General features: G+C 41.4%; 1 protein-coding gene across 5 annotated transcripts in view; it reads right to left on the bottom strand.

The window, feature by feature from the left end:
- Nucleotides 1–23,113, bottom strand: part of WDFY3 (WD repeat and FYVE domain containing 3) — a 211,650-nt gene that overhangs the window by 152,390 nt on the left and 36,147 nt on the right. For 4 of the 5 annotated variants that reach the window (XM_075421128.1, XM_075421126.1, XM_075421127.1 and 1 more), the window contains exon 2: nucleotides 17,957–18,052. The exons of the other annotated variant lie outside the window; for it this stretch is intronic. The gene's annotated coding sequence lies outside the window, so the exon portion shown is untranslated. The remainder of the gene's footprint in view (nucleotides 1–17,956; nucleotides 18,053–23,113) is intronic. 5 annotated transcript variants of the gene reach the window in all.

The following is a 23,113-nucleotide window of genomic DNA, read 5'->3' on the forward strand; positions in this document are numbered from 1 at the left end:
CATAAACGTCATGCTCAGTTTATGAATGGGGTTGGCTGGGGGGCAGGAGGCGATCGGCTTTTCTTTTTTTTCCAGGAGTTCAAATCCTCTTTTGTCTGGCAGTTCAAGCTTTTCTAGGAGTTCAGCCTTTTTTGGGAATTTCATGAAATTTGTGAAGATCCAGGGGGTCCATGAGCTCTGCTCAGGGACTATCTGAGGATCGGTCGTTGGGTCGTGAGAAAAATTTTATTGTATAGAGTTTGTTTTGTATATTCATTATTACAATTGTTATTATTATTACTATTAGTAGTAGTAATAGTATTTCCTTTGTTGCCTTATTAAACTGTCTTTATTGCAACCCACAAGTTTTCCCTTTTGTCCATTTCTCCTCCCCATCCCGCTGCCAGGGAAGCGGAAGAGTGAGCAAGCAGTTGCCAGCTGCCAGGTTAAACTACAACAGATGCTAACAAATGTTTTGATACCATGCTAAAAATCAGGTTATGAAACAAGCAGTCATCAAAAAAGCTAAGCTAATGTACAAGCCAGCAACTGCCAGTCAGTGTTGAAAATCTGCATCGGCTTTCCACATTTGAAGAAAAATTAGAACTGGACATCATCTTTTTGTGTATTATCCCTAAGAAATAACACAGGTGACATTTCAAATCTGCATGATTCATGCAGTTAAAAATGAAACAGCACAGTTTCTGGAGGCATTTCCTCCAGAAACCCACACCTTTTCCCAGACTCTTCAGTTTGGGAACTCTTCTCTCACTGTAGTAACCAGTAAACTAACCAAAACTCAAAACAGAATACCGCACCTGAGCTCAGTGAACCAAAACTTCACTGCCTAAGCAGAAGGAAAAAAAGTCTATTTTCTTCTTCATAAAATCTTTTAAAGATAATATTTTAAATTCCTTTTTATGATTCACAACATGCTGGGAACTCTAAATCAAACACCCAAGTTACATGTTGTCATGGAGTCTACCACTGCTGTAGACTTTTGCTAGCACAGCAAATTATTCTTTTCAATCCCATTGCTTCATTCAGTCTAAGTGCCCACCTAAAACAAGAATTTCCATTGGTTCATCCACACAGTTGTAATTCCAGATCTGACAATCTTCTTATAGTCAGCGAAGTCCAAATAAATGCTACATGCTATTTTCCCGGTGTAACAGGAGCCTACTGGGACAGCTTCTCCAAGATAGGATCCATTTACCACCACTGGGGCAGTTTTCCCCCAGAGGGATGACAAATGCAGACAACAATTAAACTAGTCCTCACTTTCTCACAGTTATGTTCCCTCCTGCCTATTCCCCAGTAAAAACACATATTCAACCTCAGCGTAAGAGATGGGGCAGCAAAGAGGGGAGAATGGATGTAACAGAGTATAAATAACATCCAAATTAATTTCATTTTGGGTTTTTTCCACAACTAATAGAAAAGACGCTACATAATTGCTATATTCCACTTAATATTACTACTTAATTCAGTTGAAACTCCAGCCCACCCACCCACTCCAAACCAACCCAAAAAGGAAACGCTACACCTGAACACCACAATGCCACGGAATTTCAGATTTCTCTCCCCAAGACACCCCTGTAACACTCCAGAAAAACTTTCTGGAAGACACTGCTTTGGGAATATTCCTTAGTACGAAGCATTCACTTCCTTGATGTTTTTCACAGATATGGAGTCCATGTTGCACTGTACAAAGCAAAGATGGGAGTAGTAACAATGATGTTTACACATGCAGATCTTTGCAATATATGCTACTTTTGTTCAACAATGTTATCTGCCCTCTGGATCAGCTGCTTCTCGCAGTATTGTCTGCTCATTCTCAGTCTTCAGAATCATGTAAAGTCTGCCCTCAATTCCATTGCAGATCAACTCAAATGTACACAGTATATTAATTTCAAGTAGAGTAGATACTATCAGTAGAACTATTGCAGAGTTGAGTCCTACTGTGTTTCTCTGTCCTACCAGAAAAAAGGCGGGTGCGGGATCCATGCAATGTCATCCAAAATATATTGTACATGAAATCTGAAAGAATTTCTGTGATTTATTTTTGCCAGTCCAAATACAGTGATATTTTTTCTTATTACCATAGCACAGATTATCTATGGAAATACAAGGAAGACAAGTGAGATGGACTATTCTTGGTTTACAGCTTCCTCATTGTGAATTTCAGTACCAGAACTTACTTATCCTAAGAAAACATTGAGATGTTTAAGCTCATCTAAAATTAAAAAAAAAAATCTTCCAAGGAACAATACATTAGAAATACTATACCAGAACATTACACAAGCTGGCTGAGTGAAAGGACAGTAGAATGTTGCTACTATGTCCTGTATAAATGTTTTGACTGAGGTTTTCTTTGTTTAGACTTAGGTCTGCAAAAGAGAAAGCAGTACACCTAAACCTTTCACTACAAACAAAAAAATTATCTAAAAGAAAGGACCTTCCTATTCTACTAAGTGAAAAGATCTGCACAGTCTTCACAGTCTGCTGAGACCACCACATGACTTGAATTCAGCATTAAGGCCAGAGAGTCTCCTTAACACCAAAACTGAAAAGATTCCAGATTTTCAGTAACAGCCAAAGTTACCTCTTCATGACTGCATGTTTATAGCACATGACAATCGAGCACCCTGCACAGCAAAAGCTTACAGGAGAAGAACCTTAGGAGAAGCAAACTCACAAGGTAGGGAACACCCGTCCTCTAATTGCTGTAGAGCTTGGATTTGCCCTGGCTCTGCACACGCATTAGAGTACAGTCTAATTGCACGCTCACTTACTATAGTCCCCCAAAGGGCCTCCTGCCTCCCTCAGCAGACAGCCTGGGCACGTCCCTTGCTTCATGAGCAGCTCTTGGTATTTTGTTACCTCATCCCTCCAAGCATGATGCTACACCTTGGTTATTGCAAGCCGGATGGAAAGCCTGCTCTTCACACACAGCGATGCATTTCCTCACGAGTTCTTCTGTCCTGCTTTTCACTGCCGGAACAAAATGCCTATCAAATCAACTTATTTTCATAAATCTGCCCCACAGCATGGGTGTGTTAACAGCCTCAACATACACACAACGAACAGACACACACACCTTACACTAAGATTGGCAGTGTCTAATCATCTGGATATCTAGTGTAAGAAACTTTGGAGAGCAGATAATCCTACATGCCATCTTGTAACATTTGAATCTTTCTGCTTGCTTGTGTTGTGTCCCTCAGAGACCAGCTGATGTCCTTCTCCCTGTCAGCTTGCGATCTCAAAGTTAGATGCCCAGTACACAAAGGATGCAATAGGAGAGCAACTCCAAAAACCCCATAAAGAGTTTTGTGGAAGAGGCAAGGACAGAAGCTGGTTATCAGGAGAGGAGGCTCTTCCCTGTGTTGTGTCCCCTCTTCTGGCATGTACAGCCCGGTACAGCCACACATTCTTTACTACACAGCCCTAAGGAGTTACTTCCCCCAGCAGGTCCAAGCAGGCACACTCCTCATAGGGAACCTTTGAGTTGGACAGTCCCGCTGTGGAGTCTCTGGCTTTTTTTAAGCTGAGTAAGAAGTTAAAAGTTATTTTTAAAGAGCAAACTAAGCAAGCGGAAGCTCTATAACGCAGCCTCACAGTGACAGACACATGGTTTATCAGGAGGGTTGAAGCAGTTTGACCCACTACACTCCTCTTATGCTACTTAAGCTAAAAAGGTGAATTAATGGCACTTGCGTATCATCATGCTCCATATGGACCAAAACTAAATTAAGACACTTGGCGAGTAGATTTCAAACATGCACAGACAGCAATGATAAAAATGTTGCTCTTCTAAAACACGCTACTGTTCTCTCCTAGTGGCAGAAGTAGAGAAGTCTCCACGCAGAGAGAAATGAAGTAAGCAGTAAAGGCACAGCATGACCATCCTTGCTGAAACAACCCCTTCATTGTCTTCCACTGGCTGTCAGATGGCTGCACATTTTCATGTGAATATGAGCATAGCTGATGCATTTGAGCAGCTCTGATATAAACCCATTCATCAAGTTCTTCACTTTTCGGTTAAGTTTACATGGGAATTCTACCAGATGAACTCACGGGATTCATGCGAGGTTCCACTGGAGTCAGTGCAAGCGGCAACATCTACATTTTAAACTAAAATTTTAAAGTGTTTTCTATTATTAGCGGAAGCTGTTGGACAAATGATCACAAATTACATTACATAAAACAGCAACAACTTACAAAGCCTGAAGACAGACACTGCAAGAAAAATACAACACGCACACATGATCATTAACATAAGTTATGGTATGATAATGCACAAGTAATACTACAAGAGCTATCAAAACATTTGTGAAGAAAAAAGCAGACAGACAGAAGCTGCATGAGACACTTATTTTCACAATAGCTATCATAGGTCCAAAAGGTGTTATTTAAATAAGCAGCTAGGTAGTTATCTGCTTCATAATTACAGCCACAAGTGCTTCTCCAGGCACTATATTGGTATTACATCAGCAGCTTAGCAGCGCAACAGGAATCAATTTCTTTCTTTGTAGATTATAATGGGACACCAGCACACACCTCCATCCAGCTATCTCAGGAAAATGAAACTTAAGGTAAGTCTTGTTGCTACAATGAATTCTGTAAGTCCATTGTGATCTGTAAATTCCACATTTGTTATTTCCCTCCACACTACCTCTGTTATTTCTTCCCTGATTTTAAGATTCCCTACCCATGTAGTTAATACTAACATTTTTAAGATGATCATATGCACTATTAGAAAGGACCTTTTTTCAGCCTTCAAAAGAAACAATAAAGAGCTGTTACAGGCTAGATACACATCCATTTGTTCTTAGAACAGGAACAACAAATTCTCTTTGTCGGCATAAACATCAGCAGGAGGTGAAGTGAGGAACACAACTACTTCCCTCCTGTTCCCTCACCACCAAACAAAACCCAACTACTTACACACATAGAAAATCACGCACAAGTAAGCTCTGTTGCTGAAAAGGAAGCCATGAGCTCTCCCTGACGGACTCAACTAGCACGCACTCATTTGGGGAATATCACCTGGTCCCTGTACGACAGGACCTGGAGCAAATCCAGCATGCTGACTCAGTAATAAAAGCACCTGTTCCTGTACCAAGCTTTCCTCTTGTTCAACAGCTAGTCATCTGGTTAGAACAGGAACTATTGCACTGAGAAATCCTCCCAACTAGAGAACACTATCAAATCCCACTCCAATTTTTGTGTTGCAAAGTATTATTAAGGAACATGTGCAGGAAAGTATTTGCAAGGTCACACTATTATTTCAGGGTTGTGGATTCTGTGTTGTCTTTTTTCCTCTTTGTACTGAAATATTTTTAAACTTATCTCAAGGAGTCTTATGTTATCACCTGTAAGCTTAACCTTCCCTTTTTCAGATGAACGCAAGTGCAGAGGCCAACCTAATGACATACTGTTCTGTTTCTGCAGGTTGAAGAGATGCTTACAGAGGTACTCTCTCAGTTCACAGGTAGTGTCTAAACCGGATAACTCAATGTATTTTTTGCTTTCTAAAAAAAAAAAAAAAAAAAAAAACCACCACAAAAAAAGAGGATTGCTATCCTAATTCAGGACATGTTCTTCCTGATCTCTGAACTCAAATCAAATGACTATTTAAAGATACAACCCCTTTGCTACTTGCAACATTAGAAATGCTATTATTATGCTCAGTCTGACCTTAATACGTTGACATCACTGCAAACAAAAATTCTTAATACTTCAACAAATATGAAGAATTTAAGTCACTGATTAGTCAGAAAGACACAGATATAAAACACGGAATATCAGTCTTCTTTCTATGTCCATTTCCCACAAATTATTCATGATAATGACACATAATAGCAAGTGCTGATAGAGTAGTTTTCCTGTGGTTTATACCCTCTTGAAGGTTAATGTTTTATATTCAGTGAAAAAGAAGGACAATGTTTTATATTCAGTGAAAACGGACAATGTTTTATATTCAGTGAAAAAGAAGGGATGGAGGAAAGCTGTGTCATTAAAGAATAATAATGCATGTATTTCTTATTTAGCAGTAACTCAAACGAAAACGAACTTCACTTATATTAAGTATGGGCACTTCATTTTGTTCAAATAAGAAAATAAAGTACTGCTTTTTACTTCTGCATATAGCCTATTTTTCTCCTGACTTACCAGTGTATAGCTTATGTCTAGAAGATAACTCTATCATTGCACTTTCTAATTCTTTAATTAATAACCACAAAATCTTATTTCCCAAAATTACTTCCAGTACATTCATAAAATATTTCCAAGATACAAACATTTCTTCCACCGCCTCCAAAACATAAAGCCCATAAAACAATGTATTAAATCCCACCACAGCTGAAAACAATATGTAGTACTGTAAGACAACAGTACTTCTCCAAACCACAGTTCAAGTTGCATCAATTTTCTTCACTTCTATTTCCGTACACGAAAAGCAGAGACAACTAAGATCTCAAGTGCAGACTCACCATCCATTATGCCCTTGTGACAGAAGAGCCTACTTTATGTTTTAGTGCAACATCACAGAACAACAGTTACCTAGCATTAAGGACAACTGATGTACATGTGGAGGTAACGGATGTGATTATAATCATTGTTCATAGGTATTTAGGGGTGGTACTCAAAACTCCTAGTTTTATCAAACAGGAAGGAGCTACATCTCAGTTTTACAGAGAACAAAGAAGAGACCGCATGAGGAAGCAAGCACATGTGCTATCTTTTCCTAGCAGGAGCGAAACTGTCCACGTGGCATCTGGAAATGTGATTTTTGGCTGAATGCTGATAAAATTGCTTCCTACATCCTTATTTAGCACGCATTAGGATCTGTCACCAGCACGAACACAATTCTCAGTACTGCTTTTCTTTAAGCAAGCCTTTAACAAGACTTAAGGACTCCCATTTTTCAGCTCAGTAACAAACTGATAATCAAGCTAAAGAATTTCAAATACCCACAAAGCAAACTGCCAGAAAGCTCCAATACAGGCTAGACTGACCACACATACACATTTAAGGTTTCTGCCTTTGTGTTTTTTACATCTTTTTCAACTGAAACAAAAGACAAATTCTCATTTGGTCTTGAACTACCACACACTAGCCTGAGAACCAAAAGGTAATTCTGCTTTTGTAAGCACTTGAATAGACACATCCACCACTTGTTTAAAAGTGGCTTCTGAAAAAGTTCAGGGAAATTTCACGAGTCATTTTCACATTTCAGAAACCAAATAGCATGTAACAAATATTGCATCAATGTCCAACTAAGAAGTGCAGAAAACCTCATCTTTGAGGTACCTGTAACAGTACAGACCATGCTTCATCTCTTCATAAAACAAGGCCAAGTAATACAGTCCATCCTTAGGCTACCCAAAATTCACATTTAACTACAGGGTTCTACACAGCTTCATCTGTGAATTTCAATGCAAAGTTTTTAATCACCTCATTTGCACATAAACGCAGATCTGATCTTCAAAAACCAGTCTGGATTTGCTAGCCATGAAGGAAGTGTGAAATTTCACACCTCAAACTGTTTGCTCCATGGCATCTCGTTAGGTTGGGGAAAAAAGGTAGTATTTATGCCAAAAGAAGGTTTTAAATCATTTGTGCAAGGCAAAATATATTGTCATTGCAGGGCTGAGGACCAAATAAAACCCTTCATGTGTAAAAGCAGCCTTTCTGCTTTAGGAGATGATGAATGATCACTCAAAAAAAAAACAAAACAAAAAACCAAAAACCAAAACAACCCACAAACACCACACCCCACAACTATCATTGACCCTAATCATCGGTTATGGTAAAGATCAAAGTAGTGGCTCTATATATGAATTATGTTAGAAAGAAGAGACCTGTGTTGACACGTTCAGGTGGTTCATTCATAGACACTCAAGCTCCAAGAAAACTATTTGCTCATGCTTGTGCAATCACACCACTATGGCATTTTTTCCACTCCTTTGACCTGTTCCAGTGTGATCTCAAGCTGGCAACCCAGCCCTGACAGCAACAAAGTCTGAACTAGTTCCAGGTTTACAATCTCTCCTCTGCTTCAAGGAGTACAAAGGACACTATTTACCAGAGAAACGTGGTAACCCAGAAGACAAAAATGTGTGCAACGCAAAAATCCTGACAGGCAGAAGGAAAGTGAAAGTTGGTTGGAGCACAGACACAAAATATAACGACAAAAATAGGAGAAAATTCTCCACTGACACGTATTTTTGGAACACTCACATACACGAAAAGTGTTCCTAGTAAGTTAACAAGTTTCAGGCTGAGAGAATGAAAGTTCTGGTTTTCAACATTCTCAGTTTGCATACATTATATAAATACAGCAGATTACTTTCAGAAACTAAAATTTACCAGATTAGTGTTAATTTGGAATTTTGTAACTGGTCACTCTTGGTCACTAGCTGGCAAGACAACAGAAAAGCAAGCTGAAATTATCCTGCAAACCTGAGTACTGCTATTAAAACCTAGAGCTGAAAAACATATCAAACAAAAGCCAATACTGAAACATTGTACTGGTTTTGAACATATGCTGGAAGAATCGAAACATCTCAGAAATATTTGCACCTCAGCAAAATCATTTGAAATGGAGGAACTGGTAGGTTATTTAGAATCAGAACATTACAATGAAAGCTTACAAAACAACTAATCTATGCCGTGTCAGGAAAAGTTTGCTGAATACTACAATGATAGAGAACTACTGATTAAAAAAAAACAAATCAAAACAGAACGAGCTATCTGCTTCCTCAACGTTTTTGGAGAGCAAATTCTGAGTTCTTGCTTCATTCCATAGAAAAAATCTTTAGCATCTTTGAATGCCATTTTGCCTGGCGTTTTTTGTTTTCAAACGGCCTGAATAAACTGATTTGCACTAATTGGACAAACAGAGTACCAGTTACAGGCCGTTGGGAATAGAGCAGAACTGAAATTTTACTTTGCCAACCTGAACTGCACGGCAATGACTAAACCATACCATTCAAGAGAGGAAACGCTGCTAAGAAGCCCCTGAAAAAAAAGGGGGGGGGGAGGCCAGGGGGGGCACAAAAAAAAACAAACAAAAAAGGAAAATAACCTGGGATCTGAAAAGATAAGTGTGTGTTTGGTTGGCATTGCAGACATCAACAAAGGTACAGGGAACAAAAACTGTTCCAGAGGGTGGCTCCTGCATTAGCAGTAAACAAGCAAGTAAAAAAAAAAAGCCTTCCTAGAAAAGTTATTCTACTAGAACAATGAAACAAGGAGCCATTATTACGAACAGGGAAGAGTGCTTTGGTCTGTTTGCCTTTCCAAGTAACTGGGGGAGGGGTGAGACGGGTAAGAAAATCTCTGAATTTGGCACAGGCTGTTACATCTAAGCAGTATGGCTATGCGCTAAAGGCGAAAGATGGCAGTCCCGAACAGCACGTTCAGTAATGACAATAGTGAGTCTGAACACAGATTATTTAGCTTTAAAAGCCACTAGATTTTTTTATTTTTTAAAAGGACCGTGGTATTACGCAAAGTCGACACCCATTTGTTGTGGTGGTGGTGATACTGTTTTTTTTCTTCCCAACAGCAACCTAAAGCATGAACTTCTTCCAGCCACATAAAGAACGTTTCTTCTGCCTTTATGAACTTTACATACGAAAGAGCAGTAAGAAGCAGCCTGTTACCCGTAAAATTTGTCTCCATAGAGCTGCCCTTGTTTCTAACAATCCGGGTAAGAAAAACAACAAAATGATCCTACCAGCACACACTTGGCTGATGTAATAAAATTCCTCTCTCTGCAGAAAGAGTGCAACACAAACAGCAGCATATCAGCATTAAAATCAACATTAAACCCTGGGCACAAACCTTGTTTATTTCTGAAGCAACAGGAAGTAAATAAGGGTGAATGATCACAACCTCTTTTAAGTTGCATGTTCACAGTATTCCTAAGTGCAAAACAAAACAGGCCAAAACCTTGTAATTAGCAATTCAGACCAGAGATGTATGGAAAAGCAGTAGAAATACTTGTATACACATCACCACTGCCTTTTAGACAACAACGGATCTCTTCCAACTACTGCATTATTCCCCTATGTGTTTGCACCCAACAGGAAGCTGATGAACTTGACCACCCCATCCACGTCCTCAGGCAAAGGTCACCATGGGGAAGCTGGGCACTGTGAACAACTGCATTTAATAGGCTACTCTTGAACTGACTTTTCTTAGCTGGCGTTCCCCTACACTGAAACTAGAACGGTCCAAAGACGTCCACTGGAACCACGTGCTACATACCATGCAGCACAGAGGCACAGAATCATTTAGGTTGGAAAAGACCTTAGAGATCATCGAGTCCAACTGTAAACCTAACACTGCCAAGTCCACCACTAAACTGATAACTGTGAATGTAACTGTTCGGTCAGGACAGGGTTAATTTTCGCCAGGAGCCAGGAGCAAATACAGCCGGGTGGGCTGCCCCAACCTGGCCAAACAGTGCCGGGTATTCCATACCATGTGCCGTCATGCTGGGTTCCGGTTTGGGGGGAGCTGGGAGGCGGGAACTCACTCGCGGCTCGGGAGCTCGCAGCGGCGGCGGGCGGTGAGAGCGGCTCTCTGCGTTCTGCTGTTTTGTTTTGTGTATTCTCCTTATCTGTATCGTTGTTGTTGCTGCTGTTCCCTTTGTTTGCTGTTCTGCTAAACTGCCCTCATCCCGACCCACCAGTTTCTGCCTGTTTCTTTCCATTCTCCTCCCCACCCCGCTGGCGCCGTAATAAAGAATACCTACTTAACAGCCTTCCGACTATTAAGTCTTCAATTCTGGCTTTTCACGGCATCATAACTGTGTCCTTAAGTGCCACATCTACGTATCTTTCATATACCTCCAGGGATGGTGACTCAACCACTTCCCTGAGCAGCCTGTTTCAATGCTTGATAACCCTTCTGGCGAAGAAATTTTTCCGAATATCCAAACCTCCCCTGGCACAACTTGAGGCCATTTCCTCTCATCTTATCACTAGTTACTTGGGAGAAGAGACTGACACCCACCTTGCTACAATCTCCTTTCAGGTAGTTGTAGAGAGCAGTGAGATCTACCCTGAGGACCCTCTTTTCTCCAGACTAAATAGCCCCAGTTCCCTCAGCCGCTCCTCTTAGGACTTGTTCTCTAGACACTTCACCAGCTTCGTTGCTCATGCAGATGCATTGCCACTGGGAAAACCAGTAACGATTCCTGTGTTTCATGTAACTAAGCAAGTACTGTAACGATGAAAGGGGGAGGTGGGGGGAAGGAAGCACTGTCTTTTCTTCTCACCTTCCCTCTCTTCCGTTCCTCCTCCTCTCCCGCCCACTCTCTGTTGGGTGGCAGCGGAGACTCTGGGCATGAGAGGCACAAATTGCAGAAAACCAACTGGACCGTGGACCCCTCCCAGTCTCACCTTCAGCCTTCAAGAGCCACATTGTGCCCTGAGGACTTCAGGCAGAGCTAGACTTCATCTTGGGCTCCCAGCCCTGGCTTTGGAAACAGCCTCCCCATATCGCACATGGAGACACTTCTTATGAACCTCGCACAGAGTGAAGAGTAAAGACAAAATAGCTGATTGTGAATCTTTCCTTACAAAAAACAGCTCTAGCTCCCCACTAACAGACAAGAGACACTGTTGCTCCCGGATGATAACACAGTCTGTCAAAAGGGCTACCAGGCTTGCAGAGGACGACTGGGACAGAACCAAGGCAGGATACAGCTGAAAAAAACAAACTAAACCACCGCATACAAAACAAACCCCAAACAAAAACCAAACAAACAGAAAAAAAAAAAAAAATCACAAAACACAAACCTACAAGCACTATAAAACTGCAGACTTCTAAAGCAGTATTAATTGCTCAGGTGAATGCATTCTTCCAGTTCTCTCCAGTTCTTCAATCAAGTATTTAGCACTGCTGAAAATTTTTTTCAGGTGTTCACTAGCACACTTAAGTGACCAGAGTGGGTACAGATATTCTTGGATATTAAAACTGGTGTCTCATACAGGACAAAGCTGCAACGTTTTCGAAAAATCCATGTTTATTTAGCTTACTTTTATTGCTAGTAACAGGGTTTGTGTATGTATTATTTACCATAACTACTTTCAAAACTGTTTTGTTTTCCTTTGCACCGCCCATATTCTGCTGCTGCTTGGCAATAATGCCAAGATAGAAGCTATATTTCACAATTAATAAATGCCTTCTCAACAGAAATTTATGCAGTATACTGTAAGATTAAATAGGACAGCTAGCAATCCCCAAAAAGTGAGTTTCTCTGATTCATAGTGAAAAAATTAAGTCTATAGCACTTAGAGACAGGGAAATTACTGTTTCAGTGTGATGGGTTCTTCTCCAAATCTATTATATTTCCAAGAATATTGTCTAATATAAGTCAATAGCAAGGCTGCTTCACAGCAGAACTACCACACTTGAGAACAGGCTCATATTAGCGGTATTTTGAAAACTACACACATGACAAACTAATATCAACTGGTTTAGTCCTTAGGTGGAACAGCAAATGTAATCTATTTTTCACCTGTTTTTATACAGCGAACATCCTAAAACCAGAAAATAATGCACAGTTACATTACTTACTTTGTTCAAAATATCACTGTATTTTGACTGGAAGTATCAAAGAAATATGAGTATTTTTTAGTCATGTAGGTCATCCTACCTCAAATTCTTGTAGTTGAATGCAAGCATCTTAGTTTTCAAATCCTCTCCTTGTAAGATATTACTAATAGCAGACAGCAAGTTTCTCTGCCTACAAGCCACTGCCAGCCCATTGCTAGCAAACATCCTGCTGGCAGTCAGGCGGATCCGGAGCTCTGTGCCACCATCTCCCAGCGCCGGACCAGTGCCCAGGCTGGTTTGATTGTGGTGCCAGCTGGTCCCTCCCGGGGAGCACCGGGATGCAGGAAAGGGGAGAACTGAGCAGCTGAGGGAAGGGATTCGTCCTTCTGCCTCACAACGCCCAGGCCACAGTAACTGATTTAGTTTTATAAAGCAGCTATATTAAAGTCACACAAGCAGCAGAATAAGATGAAAAACTGTATGCTTGAGTAAAGACAGCTGATCTCCAACACAGTCACTGCAAACGAAAATGATGTATATCAGCTTACAAATCAATCTGTAAGACGACATTCTTCCTGCTTTTCTTATCTCATAGAAAAGTAAATTTGTTTAAATTTCAGTTACAATAGAATTAATTATTCTGGAAAAATAAAAGGAGTACAAGAGACACTTCTCAACAGAATCTAGATCAGATGGCATGTGGGTTTTCCTAACTTTAAATCTTCTACCTTTTTTTTCCATACTTTTTTAACAGTGTTTACTACTCTAGCTTGTAATGCTACTTTCATGCACAGCACCATACAATACAGGACAGCTGGTTCAGATCAACACTGCCAGGTGTTTTGTCTTGTTTTAGAAACCAGAGCAACTATTCAGAAGTGGTGGGATTTCCCAAGCAAATCCATTATCAATAACTATGGTTACTTGCATATTGTCTCTCACCACTATACTAGCCCTTTCTCCAGTAATAACCAAAAGTACAGAAAACAAATCAATACTGAAGCTGCAGCTCTCTGAAAAAAAATCTTCCAGTGCAACAGAAGGATGCTCAACTGACCACAGGGGTCACTGCTTTTTAACTAAATTTCTCTCAGAAAAGAGCATGAACATCCACACAGTAAAAGCACAACTACCGAAGCAGAGTTTATTCCCATTCTCCCCTTGGATTCATCTACACTTACATACAATACACACACTAAGGAAACATCCTACCTTGCTGTAGGGGAAAAAAAAATAAAAAAAAAACCCAACAAGCAGGAAAAAAAAAAAAGACAGTAACTGTACATCAAACGTACTGCAATGTCATTCACAGCTGCAGAAATTAGTTTCTAGTTATTTATTACAAGTCCTAGCTTTTGCAGTGCATCTGTGAAAGTCTATGGACTCAACGTGGACATCCCGCAGAGTGCTTGGCCATTTCTGGATGCAAAGAACCTGCGGACAGAACTTGCTCTCCACAAATGAGAAGAACATGACTTATTCAAAGCTATTCCTTTTCTCTAGTTGTTCAATCTGGGAACAAGGAGTAAGAGAGGAAAGTGTTTGGGCTGTTTACTTCAACTTGTTTGATAACAGCTGTTATCTGAACAAAGAAAGGATGCTGTAAAAGCCGAGTAATTTACGCAGACCTCATAGGGGTAGCAATATTCAGGTACCTGAAGTAAAGGGATACATTTAAGCACTGTTAGGTATCACATAAAACATATGTGCATATACACACCTATTCCCACAACCCACCCAGGTAACAACAGTCTTCAGCACAAAACTGTATCCTGCATGCTGAAACATAACCAGACAGTCACAGCATTGACTTCACTCTTGTTAAAAAGTTAAAGAGATGGCATAATTCAAAAGAGTGAACGGTTCAACTCTGACAAATTGCACAGAAGCAAAGTCAACTTATTAGCAAAGATGCACTTCACTGTAAGATACAGGGCCCTTCACAGTAGCTGTACATTCCCTACCAGAGGAAGTATTTGTTCACGGCTTCCATACTAGAGAACTAAATACAAGATTGCAGTAAGATATCCATCTCTACCCACAGGAAAAAGTTTCATCATCCTCAACCATGGAGCAAAGCAGAGAGTAGTAGACTCTTGCTAGCATTTCTCTCATGCAGGCATTAGAGGGGTGATTTTTTTGTCATCGTCTTTTTTTTATTTAAAAAAAAAAAAGGTGACCTTTTAGCAACACTGAAGAGTAAACAGTATTTCTAACCAACTCTCGCTGCAATACAGGCAGACGGCAGCCCACTTCTCCACTGTTATTTCACTTCTCCACTGTTATTTCCTCACTTCAGAAAATTGCTGCACATCAGTTTCACCTTTCAGCACTTTGAACATTTATTCCTGCTTCTACAGCAATGCCTTTGAGATTTCTTCCAGGCAGCTTTTTGAAGTTACAATCAAACAAGGGAAAGCTCTAAAACTACATTTACTCCAGTTTGTTTGAAGTCATGGAACCTAGAGACTTTCCCCGGGACTGCCTAAGGCTTGCCTTTCACAGGCTATCACTTTTCAGTAGTAGGTCTACCAATACCCTCTTATCTGGGACATAAGATGAGGCACAAACATTCAAATGATTCTTGCTATTCCAAGTACACTGCTGGTGAACTGCTAAGGTGTATCTATTATCAACTTAATTTGTAGTTTTACTAGAAAAAACATTTGCTAGGATACCAAAGAGCAAGAGCCATACTCCAAGATGTCAGGAAAAAAGCAGTAGGGATTACAGAACCAAAGAGCAGCACCTCCACAGAATTAACCTGAACAGAGATAATTTTTTGCCTCGCTACATTTCACATCCATAAGAGACTACGACATCACCAATAGATGAGAACATATCAAAGTGAGTTTCAGGCATTAACAGATTGCTAGCAAAAATTACTGGCCCAGTGTGAAATATTGGTGCTTACCTCTATGGTAGCCAGCAAATTAATCTTTCATTTATAACCTGACAACTATGGGAAGTGCATTGCGTATGCAAAAGCACAGCATGTAAACATCCCTTTATCACAGGAAGCTTAAAACAAAGCAGCATGTCAGACTTCTCTAAGACCATGCCAGACAAAAATTATTTCCATGTTTCACATCTGATTCTACTAAAGCTCTTAAAAAAATATGGTCACTCCTCCCTACATCTTCTCTCTGTAGCAGACTAAAGGAACTACTACCAATAAACAAACATTAGGGCAAAGTCCTGCAATGAAAAATGCTTGAGATGCTGAGAGAAGCACTGATAACTCCTCCAACAACCTAGCAAAAGGGGTACAGAAGTTATTTGTTGCTCATGTACACCTTCAACAAGCCAAACAATAACCCACATCATGAATACCTCCTGCCTCTCTATCCTTCCTGAACCTCAAACAGCCACTCAAGCACTAGGCTTCAGTACTATAATTTTACTACAGGAAAGAAAAGTAGCACAAACAAAATAGAGTGTTGGAAGAGGCCACCCAACTCAGTAAGCTCAATATATTTAGGTTACATACATTGGCTGAGTTACTGTGGTACAAGTAAACATCGCGTGAGTCAGGTCAAGCAAACACACGCTAACACTTAGCTTACCCCAATTACAAAGTCAAACACCTTAATATAAAACCTTTGTGGTGCCTATACCATCTACTCCCAAACTGACATCATCTGCACATTTTGTAAGCAGACTCTACTCCATCATCTGAATCACAGATGCCATTACTGACAAATTCAGACACAGCAAGCTAGTAAGGAAGCCTATTTTAAATGCTTTTCCAGGTGATCCCGAATCCCTGTTAATTGCTCCATTGAATCATTTTTAATAAATTTTGCTCCTGCGGTACAGATGATTCCATTAAAAAAAAAAATCACTACATGTATGACATTTAAAAGAACATCCTTCAAAACCTTACACACTTCAAGTTATTATCACTTCTATCCTTTCCCCTCCCCCCTCCCCCCCATAATGCAGTAATCCAGTTCATCTGTCAAGGAAGCAAACTAATCAGCTTGATATAATTTTCCTCCTAACAAACTCACGTTGTTTGGCTGTCTTCCCTTATCTCATTGTCTTCTATGTGCTTATAAACTGCATCACAACTTTTACTATTATCCATGTAGCTGCAGGTAAGTCATGCCACGGCTGGAAAGAAACTCAACATGGCACACAGAAAGCCTGACCGAATCAAATACAGCAGGCTCAGGTCTGAAAGGAATATAACCACAGCGGCACTAAATCCAAGCTAATAAGCTCTGCCAGTTCTTGCATGTCCTGGGAACTGGAAGAACAGGATGCATAAAGTGCCAAGGAAGTATTTCCTACATAAGTATCTGAACAGCAGATCATGATGCCAACAAAACATGCTGCAGCATTTTTTTCACCATGTTTTTTTTTCTTTTTTGCTCCAAAAGGGTCTATATGTTAAAGCATGTCCTAGCAAAGCTTGGACATTACTCTTAAGTAGCCACACCACACACATCTGTGCCTTTAAAGCTCACAAAAATCTGAAATCCTTTACAGTAACCAGACAGATTTAATAGATTTTAACTCAACTGCTCCTATGCAAATTCACTTCTTTGCTTAGGAGCACTTCAGCATGCTTACCTCTTCCCCTCATCCTGCTTCATCAAATTTTACTCGCTACTTTCATTTTTCATCAGCAAAACAAAGCATTACTGAATTTGATAGTTACACAAGCTTTTTTGACTTCACTAGTTCAGAAGAAATCCACTGGGTGATAAATCCACTTAAACCTCTTTAGCTTTACAAAAATGTGAAAGTAAACTAGAGTGAATATTCTACTCACAAGAGGAAGCCTCTTGTAGGCCATAGTATTTGTAGCAGGACTATATAACTATGGGGAAAAACACTCACGGCAAGCAGTCTACCCAGCTTGTATGTAATTCAGACTCCAGGATATAAAACCAAAATACAAGTCACTTGAGGCAGAAGCAGAGATAGTAATACCTTTGTATGGATACAGAATGGACCTCTCCCAGCCTGTCACTGTACTAAAGAGCAGGATTATTCTACTCTCAAAGTAACGAGAGACTTGAAAAACTCAAAAGATAATCATGTGTTATGATCTCATGTATTGTGATCATTCTCACCTTTTTTTTTTTAAAACCTATTAATTAAAACCTCTGAGTTTAACACAGCTTAATTCTGCTCATGTATCGCACCCCACAACTTTCTGTGACCACCCAGCTATGTGTTTGTACAACATCTACACAGATAAACAAAACTCTAAATTTTGTTTGAGTAGAGCAATTTTGAACTGACTGTATTCAGGTAGCGCCTGAATTAACTCCCTTTCTGTCTGTGACAGGCAAATGAACTGCTTCACACAGAATTTATTTAAGCGTGCCAATTACAAACCAAAAGGCAATTTCTACAAAAGCTCTTAAGCATCCACATCACTGACCTCTACAGCATTCCTGGGATCAGGGCAAACAGCTTCAAAAGAAAAGGGCCCATTCCTTTCCGAGGTTTCTCTTCCAACACCAAAGGTGTTCTTTCACTAGGTAAAGTAAAAGGAAAAAGGTTAGAATATAAATGTGACAATAAAATCACAGCGCTTTGCCATTCCGAAATGGAAAAGCAGTCACTCCTCTGATAACTGGACTTTCAAAATCCAAGAAATCTTTTAAAAGGAGCTGTTGCAAACTAGAAATCAACACACAGCACTAAGCTTAAACAAGCATTACCTTCCCGATTAAATTATACTCACTGAGAGCACATGAACTGCTAAAAGTGTTACTATAAAGTCCAAGCCCAGTGATGAATGCACTGACAGCCTGTGATCAGCAAGAGCAGCCCTCCAACGAACGAAGTGATTTCTCATCATTACAGCAGGGGAATAAGTTCTAAGCTGCATTGACCCCAACCCAGCTGAGCAAACTGTGAAGCTACTGAATGTGCCTGTTTTTCCCTGGTCTCTCCCCTAGCTTTTTGCCTCTTTTTTCAAAGTTATAAACTGCTTATCTCAGAATTTGCAAGCAGACACACACAAGCCAACAAGATGCACTGACTCAGCTCAGTTCAGCATGGCTCCATGAATCCATCACGACAAGATTTTCCAGCTAACCCAAGGCAGGTGGCAGAGGCAGCAAAACCAGCACTATTCACTGTTGGACCTGGCAAAAAACTACATACCTCGGTTAAATGCTGCACCTTGGTTAATTAGCCGACAGATGGCAGACCATTACTTTACCTCTGATTCCCAGTCGGTCCCATTCAACACTAGCAGTTCAGGTGTTCCTACACTACAATACACTACACAGTACAGGCATACCTAAAGCAACTGGGAAAACTTTATAATACAATTCACATTATTTGTCGTTTTATTATTTTGTACATTAAAAGGAGCAGGGAAGATTTTAGGGGGGGAAAATTGACACAGGTCAAAAAAAGCAGCACAGCATCAGGTACTTTCAAAAGGCTTTGTGACTGAGGCGGCACTAATGTCACAAACTTGCTCAGAGAGATGTTGCAGTGCTTAATAACAATAAAACATCTTGTTACAACATTGTTGTATGCACTAAACACTTCTGTAACTTGCTGCAAGTGTTCAGCATTAACAGCTAAAGCAAGAACTTCTCTTCTAACTCCATCCTCCACGACCATAAAATTCTCTGCTACTCCTAAGCCAGGGAAGAGAAGTCAATTAACAAAGTACACCATTTGAGACTCACAGGAGTTTTTAAACTGTTTATTTTGTTGTAAGGCTAAGGGCCTTTGTTTGTGGAGTGAAGCCTGCTTTTAGAAAGAATACTCCTATTTTAATCCAGGAAATTGGTAAAGGCATCTGAGCAACAAACTAGAAAAATTTACCTATGCTTCCCAGTACAAAGGATGATGAGCTAACAAGTTTGATTTCCAAAGGAATCCATCCACACAGGCACTGCATGCACTCACCCCACTAGCATTCTCAATAGCATCTTCACTACTTCAACTCACCTGTCCTACACATAGGCCACACAGCATTTGCTTACAACTATTTTCCTAGGAGATTAGCTCCAGCAACCCACCTTCAGTGGTCACTAACTGAAATACACCAGATGAACTCAGACCAGCAAATATTCTAGAATCCAGCCTCACATGGGTCACTGCATCCATGCCCATGATTTTTGGCGTATCTTAGATGCTTCTTCGCCAGTGCAAAAGTCATACCAGGCCTGGGCAATATACCACAGGCCCATGCTGCCCACACAGAATCATCAAGCCCAGAGAACCACCCTACAGTATCCTGGCCTTATTCAACATGACACGCCCATGGAACGCGTTCATCTTCTGCTTCTATCCGTCTCGTCTGCCCTCACTTTCATCTCATCGTCATGCAACTGCTCATGGGGAAAAATAAGGAATCAGCAGCCAGTATCAAATACTATGTGTGCACAGCGTGTTACACAGTAGAAACTGGGACTGCAAAACTCAGAAACACAAGAAGTAGGGTGAGCACTTTTATTTTTACCACTACAGAAGCAAGTAAATGTAATAAACAAATGGTCCCTTTGTCACAGGAACAGTTACGGGGACTAGGCTGGCAGCAAACCCCAGCACAAATAGGGAATTGTAGTTTCTGCTACCTTCAACTGCATTTCACTCTCTTAAAAACTTTACTATATCACCAACAACCTCTCAGGTTCAAAATGATAGATTTTTGTTTGTAAATACAGACAATGAAAGTCTCAAGTACAGGCTCCAGATCAAATCAGACTGCCATTAAGCCAAACTTCATTAACATTTACTATATTTGCAAAGATCACATGACCAGTTACACTACGAGTACTCAAAACCTACAAGCTTTGTTGAGCAGAAATCAAAGTGCAGGACCAGCATCCTTCTCCAGCTAGAACTGTAAAACACACCGTTAGGAAGCAAAACCCTGAAGACAGCTTGCAACTCTTTTTCACGTGCATTATTTACTTCATCTTACAGCAACCAGGTGCAGTAAAAAGAATGAATGCTGTGAGAGCACCAAGGAACCATGCCTCCCACCCAGTCTTTCCGGACCCAAACCATCTAGTTTATCTATATTCTGACAGGACATTTGGAAAGCCTTGTCTCAGTCTTGAATCTCTTACACTTATCCTACCTCCATATCTTAAGTTTGTTAGAGTCACAATGGCTTGAGAAGTACTTCATCAAAAGCATCTGCACAACATGAGTTGTTTTGACTTGCACTCTCAAAACCAATTAACCTGGGGGAAGGGGGAGAGGGGTGCTGTTTAAACATAGTTAACAAGAACTAAATGCCTTCTTTGGTGCCAAAAAGAAACCTCTCCTACTTCACTTACATCAATCAATTTTTAGATTGCCCAAGCTTACATTCCCCCTGTGGCCATCAGCTGAGTTACCAAAAGTGGCTGCAAAGCCAATAGCCCACCCCATTTATACTACAGCACTGAGAAAAGCAGTAAGTTTTCAGCACTGAATACCCCAAAAGACTGACATCCCCCAAAGAAATATAACTAAACTAAGTAACAAAATAGCTAGTTTTGAACCCACTGGTCACAAACAGCAAAAGTCAGGAAGCACACAAGACAGTTCAAGCGATACCAGTCTCCTCGTATCCCCCAGCCTAGTGAAGGCTCAGAAGCAGCCCAAGCAGAAATGGCAGCTAGTGTACATCCTCCGACTACGCTGCACACTGACAAAAACCCTGCTGGTAAATCCTGAGAACGAAAACCCTCTCTGGTCAGTGCCAAGGGTGCAGCACAGCTTGGTTACCTACTGCTTAATCAAGTCTTGACTGTAAAGGAGAAACACCTCTGGGAAATACACTGGCATATTAAATACTGAAAACAAAACCTCTCCTCTTCATGCTTAAGGAAAAGATCTATGTTTTCCAAACAATCAAGACTCAAATCTACTTCTCCTAGATTTCTTCAGGCATTCGCCCTCTCTCCATCTAAACTAGGTTCTTGACCCTTCACAGGGACAATGGACCTCCTGGTGGCATGCAGGTACATAACGGACTCCATGGCTGCGCTGTCTACAGGCTTCCTCACCGATCCCTGTCCACTGCAAGGGTGCAGAAAGGAATGTAATTTCACCTTGAATCAGACTGCACCTTTCCAGATACGCAGCGTGAAGACAAGCAGCACTTTGATCTCTGGTGTTACAGTTTGGCTGTGGCCGGCAACCAAAGGGCCACGTGGACGCTCTGCTGCCCCTCCCCCTGCTGGGGTGGGGAGGAGGATGGAAAGAAACAGGCAGAAACTGGTGGGTTGGGATGAGGGCAGTTTAACAGAACAGCAAACAGCAGAACGCAGAGAGCAACTCTCACCGCCCGCTGCCGCTGCGCACTCCCGAGCCGCGACTGCCTTCCGGCTGCCCAGCTCCCCCCACCAGAACCCAGCATGACAGCACACGGTATGGAATACCCTGCCCTGTTTGGCCAGGTGGGGTCAGCCCCCCCCCCCCCCCCCCCCCCCCCCCCCCCGGCTGTGTTCGCTCCTGGCTTCTGGTGAAAATTAACCCTGTCCTGGTCGAACCCAGGACATCTAGCTAATGGAATTCCCATTTGCAGATCTCCACTATCCAGAGGCTGCTGAAACCCACAGTGGAAGAAAAGCATAGCAAAGAACCAAACTACCCATTTTGTATTAGGTGTCTTCTCATGACCATTTCAAAAGACCACCACCATTTCAACTGGCAATTACCTCATGACAAAGTAAATGACAAGTAACAAATATAACAGAGTTGCCATGTTTCCAGTTGCTGGGCAAAACAGATACCTTCATGATTTCTCATCCACCAGAATACATCTGCACTGATGTATACACAGGCATCATGTGATTCAGCAGACAACAGCACAACTGAGAAGCCATGCTGCCAGCTCCCAGCTCTGAGTCACTTCATTTTCATGACCCACCACTGAACTCTGGCAGCAGCCACATCTATTATTTTCCAGAAATCAAGTGTCATTCAGAAAACAAGTTGCAATCACCAAAATCATCCCCACCCATGGCTTATATAAAGCTCCCTGCTGCATTGAAGGTGTTATGGGTATGCATGGCAAGGTTTTGGTAGCTGGGGTGCTATAGGAGTGGCTTCTGCGAGAAGTTTCCCCCATGTCTGACAGAGCCAGTGCCAGCCAGCTGTAAGACAGACCCGCTGCTGGCCATGGCCAAGCCAATCAGGGATGGTGGTAGCGCCTCTGAGATAACATATTTAAGAAGGGGAGAAAAAAACTGCAGTGAAGCGGCAGTCGAGAGAGAGGAGTCAGACTATGTGAAAGAAACAACTCTGCAGACACCAAGGTCAGTGAAGGAGGGGGAGGAGGCACTTGAAATGTCGGAGCAGAGAGTCTTCCCTTGCAACTTGTGACGAAGACCATGGCAAGAGAGGTTGTCTCCCTGCAGTCCACGGAGGTCCACGGTGGAGCAGATATCCACCTGTAGCCCGTGGAAGGGACCCCACGCTGGAGCAGGTGGATGCCTGAAGGAAGCTGTGACCCTGTGGGGAGCCCGCGCTGGAGCAGGCCCCTGCCAGGACCTGCAGACCTGTGGAGAGAGGAGTCCACACCAGAGCAGGTTTGCTGGCAGGGCTTGTGACCCTGTAGCGGACCCACGCT

Source organism: Opisthocomus hoazin, chromosome 5 (assembly GCF_030867145.1).
Source record: "Opisthocomus hoazin isolate bOpiHoa1 chromosome 5, bOpiHoa1.hap1, whole genome shotgun sequence".
Classification (NCBI taxonomy): domain Eukaryota; kingdom Metazoa; phylum Chordata; class Aves; order Opisthocomiformes; family Opisthocomidae; genus Opisthocomus; species Opisthocomus hoazin.